The sequence below is a fragment of the Electrophorus electricus genome, chromosome 18 (genome assembly GCF_041902795.1).
Source record: "Electrophorus electricus isolate QZ-2024a chromosome 18, ASM4190279v1, whole genome shotgun sequence".
NCBI classification, from domain to species: domain Eukaryota; kingdom Metazoa; phylum Chordata; class Actinopteri; order Gymnotiformes; family Gymnotidae; genus Electrophorus; species Electrophorus electricus.
This window is the reverse complement of record NC_137514.1, coordinates 13,183,378-13,191,817: the sequence shown is the minus strand read 5'-3', so window position 1 is coordinate 13,191,817 and position 8,440 is coordinate 13,183,378.

Genomic DNA, 8,440 nt, shown 5'->3' with positions numbered 1-8,440 from the left:
AAGGCTGTTGCTAGGCAACCTCCTCTGCATGCCAGAGACATCGCTTTAAAGATTATCTTGCGGAATCCAAAAGACTATAATATCTCTTCAATTAAATCGAAGATGAAGTGCAGTAATTGGGACATTGTTGTTTTTTTTTTCTTCTTGGGAGGAGAGCGGGTTATAAAGGGCAGCAGAGGGTGTGGACAAGTGGGAGGTGTTTGGTGAAACGCTGACTCATAATGGACGTGTGACTTTCATCTCTCCCATAGGATGCAACTATTAGTGATTCCCGTGCTAACATAAACGATGTGTTGCAATCAGAAAACAAATGACCAAAGAAACAAATAAAACCTAGCAAAAACAATTAATAAAATTTATGGAAGAAAGAAAAGTTCATCTCCCAGTCAACTCCCCTGATTATCCCACATATTACTCATAAATCCAGATTTTTCCTCTATATTGGTTTTTATTCTATTCTCAAAGCAATAAACACACATGCAGGAGAGCATGCATGGTCTGATGTGACATTTCCTATTGAACAAAATTATGGGTTCCTCCATATCAGCAACCACACTTTAATGTTCCCCAAAGTAAAATGCGAGACAGCGGAGACAAGAGGCATATGGCCTTTTCTTTCTCCATTTCAAGTTCCAGTCTGTAATGTGTGTGTGTGACCGGTGTTTCTGATGTTTCCCACTTTCCAACAGACTGCTGTCCTCTGCATCCTGTGGGATGGCCCTCGTTGGATGTCCTACAAAAATTCCTTCTGCTCGGATACGCTCCACGTCCGACAGCTACAGTGGAGGAGAGGAGCAGAAGGCACTGATCTCGCCATCTGATTTTTCACACTTGGCACTCCCCCACCTCCCCAAATTACACTCCACCTTAACCCAAGTGGTCTCCGTGGCAACAGATTCCTCAGCTCCCCTAGGACTTCAGAACTCTCATCTTCTACAGACCTCAGCATCGCCACTCTCTGAGCTTGTTGTCTAATGAGGCAGGGGCAGATACGAAGAAGCATACTTTTCTGATGTGGACGGTTAAGAGTGTAGAACTGGATACTGGGAGAGCTTGGTTGCCCTTTTAAATCAAGTGCCAAGTCACAGGAGTGGTCCTCTGGGAGATTGCCATCCTGGCTGCAGCTCAGCAAAGCCAACTGAGCAGATCATCCTCTGCCAAGTATCAGTCACAATGACTGGTGTAGGCATGAGACGGCCAAAAGAAAAGCACTAATAAGGCCACAGGCTTTGAAACAACGTCTCTCCAATCAAATGTAGATGGCGTCTATGAGGAACGCTCGCCAATGTTGCCTCAGCCTCACAGCATTGATCAAAAGGAGAATTCGTTGCCTCAAGGTCTTGCAGGCTTAAGTGGAGACCCATTAGTTACAGTATCTGTGTCATAGAAAAAAGGAAAAGAAAAGAAAATTACAGCTCATTAAGTGACATTTTTCCCCTGTAAAAGCCACAGATCCATCTTCTTCCTCTACACTGGTGATGCATTCCTTCCTGTTTCATTATTTAGTACCCTGCCCTATTACTGATATAGCACACAGCTGTATTAGTGACCTAGAAAGCTGAGGTCAACATCATACATTTCTTATTTGCTCTAGCCACAAGGACATCTTTGGACATTGCTACATATACAAGACGCTTAACAGGAACTACATCAAAGTCGAGCATGTCATGAATTCACATGCCAACTTACTGCTTTGGTCAAATTAATAATGAATTATCTGTATATTATAAAATAAAATATTTCAATAACCTCTGAGGAAAACAGTTATGTTTGCATAGAATAACAGTATGCAGATAGATGTTTATTGAAAATATCACACAGAGGCAAGCAGAGGTTAAAGGAGTCATTGCAGAAGTGTGGACTTAAGAAACCTTTATAAAAGGCAAGGTTCCTTCAGTAATTTAGATCAATGAACACATAAGGTGTGAAGTTAATGTATTTTTCAGCAACTGGCATTAGTAGATGATCTAAAAGTCAGCCTGATAAAAATGACTCAACACCTGTCAATGACAGTGCTATCTAATTCAACAGCAGAAAAAAACAGTAACAGTAACTTCTTGTTCAGAACCTTTTCATCTTTGCAAATGTTCAAGAGTTCCTTCTGTGATTGCCAAATCCCCAGTATCATTCATTTCCTTTCTGTTTTTTATTGCAGTTCAATGTTCAATGTGTTTCTTTAAAAACTTGGTAACAGAGCTCAAGGTAATACATTTCAGTTATGCGTCCAAATAAATGTTCAGTATCATTATCTACGTCGGAGAATTGCCCTTTTGACTGGCAAATCCCTTGTGTAATCTACAAATAGCTCATGCATAGTTTCTCTTTGGTTTGTCTTGTGGTCCTATCATATGTTCATTGTTGACACACTGAGAAGGAAAGTGACTTAACATTCATCAAGGATATTTCTGGGAAAGATATTCTCACAGTTACACAGTTACATCCCACCTATAAAATGTAAGTATAAATTCCACAGTAAAGGTTCTAAGTTACCTTTTGCAGGGTTTTGGGGTCAGACAAACATACCCTGACTCTTCTGGAGAAACTCAAGAAATTGCCTACAGCGTCACAATTTAGAACACAGTTATGTGTAATCTAATGTGCCATTAGCTACAGAACACTATGTAATGTACTCACTCACCAAAATCCAGGACAACAATGCTCTATTTACATGCTGTAATAGTGTCCAGTATTAGTAGCCTAGTATATTCATTACTTCTTTGACTACATAAGTATAATTGCCATTTCACTCAGTCCAAAACATTAATTAATCAATACAGCATTTTCTCTGCAATATGAATGCATTGCCATCCGCTGCATTGTAAGTTCTCCCTGTTGATTAAAAATAACAGGCCTAAAAATAACAGTACCAGTAGTTAGTGTTACACACAATTCAAAATATGTCACAGTCAACCAATATGTCACAGTCAACCAATGTTCAGCAGGGGGCTTTATTAGAAATGCAGAACAGTCACACTGGCAAAAGTCACACTGCGTTTTGCTGAAGTGGCCCTTTCAAGCAGATCCACAGTCGGTCTTTCTGCTGCCATCTTAATGGTCAGTGTGTTAGCCATATTTGGGAACTGGGGGCAGGGGGGTGGGTCCTTGATCAACAAAAATAAGTGACTTCCATCCACAGCGACAGCGACTTGTGTGCTGCAGTAGGTGGAGCTGTGTCAGCTCTGGCTGGCCACGCCACAGGAAGTTAGGAGCACAGAGAGTGAAAAAGCTGGGCACGCAGCTGTCAACCATTACCACGAAAGATTTGAGAGCATGAAAATTGACGTCATCTAAAAAAAACAAAGAACTCCAGCCAACTTCTCTGTATCTCAATAGAGAGAATGGCCCAAGGAAGCTCACTGCTGACTGACTGATGTCCTCTGTAAAAAAGTAACGCAGCAGAAGAGCTGTGTTGTAGGAATGGGTCTGTGCATTTGTTTACTTCAGTTACATTCATTTTGTTCTATGGATTTACTCAGCTGAGTAGACGTTAATTATTTGAATTTAAAGCGCATGTCAGGAGATTTGATTGAATACATTTTACATAATTCTACATAAATTCTACATCCTAAACATTCATAAACCATATCGTGTCATCTTTGAGTTTTGTAATTCAACCAGTCTGTAAGAAGACATGAACAAAGCAATGCAACAACAAAAGGCCCTGACCTTGGTCCATGTTTGTGCTTTTCTAAGAGCTTAAGATATTTGACACAAACCTATAGAATGTCAATGTTACTATCTAGTGAGGAATATAACGCAGGGGATATCTCACAATCTCATGTCTGCACTGCCTCATCCATTTATTTCATGCCCAATATCAGCCACATCTTAAAATTGCTCTTAGAATGAAACTCATATACATATAATAGGTAACACAACATTTTACACCACCAACATCTCAGTGTTTCAAAGTAACACAATTATTGGCATCACATAATATATAGTTGTGCAGACCAGTTCATTCAATCACTTATCCAATAACTTAATAAGTATTAGAATATTAGAGGCCTCTAAACCAGAAGGGGACCATCGAGAAGCATCTGGTGGACAAGCATGTAAACTTATGCACAACTCACCCGCACAGCTAATGAAGATTTGTTTGCTTCAGCTCTAAGTAGCTATTGCTCCATAACCTTAATTTAGGGCTTGTGGCCTGTCAAAACCCAGTATTTAAGGTCTTCATCACCTGTGAAAGTATTGGGTGTTCACCTATAAAAGCCACACAGTGGCAACACAGCACCAAAGGGGTCATTGCAGAAGGATTAAAAAAGAATGCAAGGAAATGAAGCCAGTAGACCACCGGACCAAATATGGTTGCTGTTATGCACTCCTCCAGCCCTGAGTCCCAGTACAGTACACATGTGGTACATTCTGGATCACCATCTGCTGACACACACTGGGGACTATGCCAAAAAAAAAAGAAAAAAAAAGAGCGACAGAGATGAGTGTAATGGAAAATAAAATAAAATAAAAAAATAAACATGGGTGTTTTGCTGTTTTGCAGGGAAATGATAAATAAATAATAAATATAAATATCATAAGTATGATCAAATAAGGGGTGATGGAAGAGTGTTCATTTATGATGTTTCTTTTGGGGGTATCCTCCTGTTCTGCCTCCTCTGGTCAAACTCAGATGTGAACTGATGGTGGGATGGTATTTCCTAATAATTTCAATCACAGCACTTGCAGCACCATGTCTGCACCTATGGAAAATGTTGACCTCTCAGGACATCTGACTAGATGGTAAATCAATGAAATCAATACCTGGCATTCAGAGCACAGATTAAACCGAGTCTTAGAGTACACTGTCAGTGAGGGTTCACTATTGGAAATTACTTATAGCCCAGCACTAGGATTAACCTGAGTCCAGGAAACCAGACACCCCTGGAATGTTTGCACCATCACTGCGGTACATTACTTTATTACTGTGTTTCCATTATGAGCTGACATTATGCAAAACCGACACAATAAGCTAATTTCAATTTGCAATTTGGATCTTTCCCTGGACATGCTATATTTAGACTCATCACTATTCCTCCCCTTACTCTTAGCATTGATGATACACCCGCTTCATGAATATGGACATTACAAATGGATACTGCAATGACAGCTTAGCAGTGCTCTTTAAAATCAGTTCAGTGTGCAGTGCTTCACTGAAAGCTCTCTCAAGTCTGAAACTGCAAAGGGGTCTTTTTCATGAGGGTTTGGGGCCAGGTTTGGTTGATGTATATACAATGGCTGGATTTTAATTTGCATCTGAAAATTTAAATAGAATTCCAGTTCATTTCGAATTGAAAGGTAATTTTTCACAGGACAGTACAGTGATAAGGAGTATGAGAATTTAAATGAACAACATTAAATAGTCTGTGCATCGGAATAAGCACCCTTTATATAGCATATTAGGTTATCATTTGTACTTCATCAGAACTGCGTCACAACAGATTTTGTATGGCTTCTAAATATGGGCCTATTTTCATTTCATTTCTAAGACTCTGCTTCTGAATGAGATGCAGGTGTAGCATGCTCAACAAACAGCTCATAGCACTGAGGGTGTGGGGGGAGTCTCTCTTCAGGTGTACTTCTATGCATTGTTGGGCATACTGGAAGACACCCTGAAATTCACTTTCACATCATCATCTGCACAGCTAACCCAAGGAGGAACAGTTGAGGGCCATCGGTCTCTGAGGCACTCAGTAAGCCCACAGGCATTAGATGACCTTGCACTACTAACAAACAAGCTGTATACTAATCTGGCATTTGCTTGTAGGGGAATTCAATTAATCTATGATTGCCACAATGCTCTTCTCAACAAGTAGTGTCAAAGATAAATTCGAACCCCCCAAAAAAGCGGTCTACAGTTGAAAAATTCTCCCTAGGGACACGACGTAGTTATTTGGTAATGAAGAGCTAGATAGCTGTGAGGATCGAGAGGGCCCTGTGACAGATTCAGGTCAGACCAGTCTCAGGAGAACAAAGATCTCTGACAATACTCAGAATACTCCACCTTTAAGGGCTGAAGCCATGGTCCAAGAATGCTGGACACATCACTGCTTAATAGTATTAGTATGCACTAAGGTGTCTACATAGCTGGTCCAGCATGTAGCATTATCCTTCACACACTATGAGAAGGTCAAGAATACTGCATGTGTAAAGAGGTGATGACAAACTCCTCCCTATACATTGTGTGCTTGTCCTCCCAGACAGGTGGTTGCAATTGGCTACAGATAAATTAGAGATTAAAAAAACAAAAACAAAAAAAAAAACATGTTTGTGTGGCATGTGGAGACTTGTTGCAGATAGGGAATGGTATTTATGTAACCAACTTGCTTCTGAAAGATTTAGAGACAAAAGCTATAGACTCTACATAAGAATAAGTCTTTATCTTTTAATGCAGTAGTTATCAGCAAACCAGGCCTGCAGAAAAAGAAATGTAAGAAATGTCCTTATTACATTACTTTAACCATTAACATATATCATGCATGTACAAATACACTCACAACGGGTATTGAATTTGAATGAGTTGCTGTATATTTTCTGCGAGCACACTATCTACAAGAAATGTGAAATGTGAAATGTCTGGTCTGCCACCAGCAACAGAGCCCGTATGGCAATGTTACATAAAACCCCTTCTCCTCCTACCTACTGTGAAACTAGTACAATTCTTCGGCACTCAAAACTTCAGTCCCCCACGGCTCCCCTTGACAAACAAAATAGGTCAGCTGCACAAGCTGACAGATGTTTTATGAAGGGTCCAAAAAAAGGCCCCAGTTTCCCAGAATCCAGTGTTGGTTTACCCAGCAGGCCGAGCGTTTGGTCTCCCAGTTTGGAAAGGGGGCCTGTGGAGTCCGGGGAGCAGGGAGGGTCAGCACACAGAGGAGGCGTGACATTCCACACGCACCTCACCTCTTCGTCTATGTTTGTTCAGGTGGAGTCATGCTCTTCTCCTCCTGCTTTCACTGACTCCCTGTCAGGAGTGCAGAACGATTAGATTAGCCTCTCACAACACGGCTTGAGTGTGTGCATAGCGAACTCCTGCTGTGTGGAGATGGTGACGCTTCTTCCCATCTTCACTCCCCAACTCTGCTCCAGCCTCACCATTCTCCCAACGCCTTTTGCTACACACATTTTATTAGCAATTAAGCTAATGCATGATGGGCAACACTTGATTAAAAAAAAGGCTCTTAAAAATGTGCATTGTGTAATTGAAATGCTTTAAATGCAGTTACATGATTTATTAATTAATTCATTTACACATAATTTAACATTGAAGACCTGATAATCAGTTTTCAGATTGTACAAATACAGTCCACATAGGTTGAAATGCAATGTTACTCTATTGAAAAGTCACATGGACATGAGCCATTCAAAATATTCTAATAAATTTGTACTTTGCTATAATGCTTATTAACATCTGCAATTCATTCTAATAATTACTACAAGAACACTATATTAGTTATAGCAAAAGAAAAGGATTGCTTGTTTCAGTGGATGCATAAGAGGATGAAAATCCAAAGTATATATCTCAGCTATCAATAAAGCTGAACCAAAAATAATGTTACACATATTCTCACATATACACATACACAACTGTCCTTGTGTGAACAAAGTAAAATGTGTTTTTGTGATCTTAAGCATTTTGTGACACAGGCATTCATCTGATTCTTTATTGACAATCCTTCTCAAAATTACCCTTAGAAAAAAAATACAAAAACATTTGGATATAAATCACTTTGCTTTAGAGTGAGAACTAAAAAGATTTAATAAGCCTCTCTCTCTGTGTGTGTGTGTGTGTGTGTGTGTGTGTGTGTGTGTGTGTGTGTGTGTGTGTGTGTGTGTGTGTGTGTGTGTTCTCATGGCACTTCACATTCCATTTGTCTAGTTTACCTTTCAGCTACCGTACCCTCATGTTAGTCCTTCAAGATCAATCATAGACTTCTAGCTCCCTCTGCTGTGTGGCATACTATTTTGCGTTTGAGAAAAAAAAAAAATAGATGCAAGATTTAAACTAAAGTAATAGAAACACTACATTAAAAATACATAAGGTGTTTTCTCTTCTTATTTATTTATTTGGTCAAAGGGAAAAAAATCTGATACTTATTAAAAAGTAAGATACTTTAAGGCATGCTTTACTTTTTGAATGTATACAGCACTTGGGTCACAAATTATATGACACGGAAATAAAGTTGTTTTCAAGGAAAGTCAGAACCCACACTAACTCAACACAACCAGATGAAATACTCAAAATGTTTATGCAAACTACAAACTACAAATGTACAAGATGGTTTGTAGTCTTGATAGGTCCTAAACTAGGGTTTTCCAGACAAGTTAAACTCTCAGACAGTTATTTTAGTCTAGGTCGAGCTATGTCCAGACAAAACTGGTTATTTGTGAATCATGGGTACAGAGAAAGTAGATATATACTGGTTTAACAAGAAGCATA